The sequence below is a fragment of the Xyrauchen texanus genome, chromosome 17, assembly GCF_025860055.1.
Source record: "Xyrauchen texanus isolate HMW12.3.18 chromosome 17, RBS_HiC_50CHRs, whole genome shotgun sequence".
Taxonomy (NCBI): Eukaryota; Metazoa; Chordata; class Actinopteri; order Cypriniformes; family Catostomidae; genus Xyrauchen; species Xyrauchen texanus.
In genome coordinates, this window is record NC_068292.1 from 9281255 (window position 1) to 9282774 (window position 1520).

The following is a 1520-nucleotide window of genomic DNA, read 5'->3' on the forward strand; positions in this document are numbered from 1 at the left end:
GTATGGTGAAGCTAGAATTAATAAGACCGCAGTTATAGGCTTGTTACTTTAATAGCCCGATGTTCCTGGGGACTCGGCTAAGGTTATTCATGTTTAATGTAACTCAAATCAAATGAAAACAGTTATTGTAGGTAGGTAAGTTTCCCTAGCTGGTCACCTCTATGTAAAATGCGTTCTTATTCAAGTTTTCAACTCAGTCATTCCTTTAAGATGCAATCTTGTGTTATAAGTATTAGGCTATCATGATTATACAGTGAGCAAGCTATATAAATAAGTATTTAATATAATAAAAGTGTAGAGCAACAACCGAGGGTGTAAGGTAAAGGCTGAATATTGTAGATTTATTACAATATGTTGCATGTTTGAATTAAAATACCTGTGGATATGCAACTTCCCACTAATGAAAGTTTTATTCAAAAGGAGCACACTCTACAAAGGCCTGACTGGAGATTTGCCTGATCTATCCGTCCTTCAGGTGAGTAGGGATATAACAATAGCACATTTCACTGTACAGTATGATATATCAACCAAAATCTGTATACCAATATTTCATTTTCTTTTTCCTCCCCTTTTACAAACAAATATTCTGCTTCAAAGAAAAAAATTGATGTTATCATAAGGGTTCTTCATTATGAACTTGTATGCCATGCATAACATACTGTGGATAGAAATTACAGGGAAAGTTACTGGTATGATAATTGTGGTTATATTATATTACTATTATATTTACTGTATTGCTAATCAATATATTGTTACTTCCCAGATGACAGCGGCTCGCTTCAAGAGCAGGTGAAGCAAGTTGGGACAATGTTGAAGACATTTGCTCGCACTGGGCAATCAGGTACAACTTGCAAACAACACCTGTGGTTGTTGGTTTAATTCCCACTGGGGCCACCTCTGCATGTAGTAGACGTAGATATAAATGTCATAGTTTAATAGTTGAAGGACCAGGACTGACTACTTTATTCTTTTATTCTGGGAACCCCTGTAGGTGCAGATCAAACCCTAATGCTGCGACGTCTTGGAATTTGGCGATGTTGTGCGTAGCATGGACGACAAAATGCTATGCTGCAATGTTTCAGTGCCAATGTGTCTGTTGGAGAGTTATCCCTGCCAGGGGATCTGTTACTCCCCCCTAGACACCCAGGAAGATTTGGCGTTGCGTGACAACAGTTTGAGGCAGTATAAAGAGCTCCAGCATCGATTTGTAAGTGTGCCGATTTCGTTTATAACGCCATAGGGTAATCTAAAAAGTAAAATTAAGATCGTACACTGCATATTCTACAGTCTGAATCCACAGCCTGTCACATTTTAAATTTATGAGAAGCTTCAGAGAAATGTAATTTGTAACATGTTTTTTTTGTATTTTCAGCTTCGGTTTTTGGCAATCAAATGTGGGAGGGACCTAAAGACAACCGTGTGGCTGAATGCTTCAGAGTATCTTCTCTAATCACCTTTCCATCAATACAACCTGGACTGGTGTAGGGGATAAAGCATGTTTTAGAGACATGTTCCTGAAG

The 1520-nt window shown here is 38.0% G+C and overlaps 1 long non-coding RNA gene across 1 annotated transcript; it reads left to right on the forward strand.

Annotated features, from left to right (window-relative positions):
- The first annotated feature begins 258 nt into the window (after positions 1–258).
- On the forward strand, positions 259–1033 carry LOC127657566 (uncharacterized). Its single transcript, XR_007972302.1, has 3 exons — positions 259–475; positions 764–841; positions 992–1033. It is a non-coding gene; the product is annotated as an uncharacterized LOC127657566 (long non-coding RNA).
- The last annotated feature ends 487 nt before the right edge of the window (positions 1034–1520 follow it).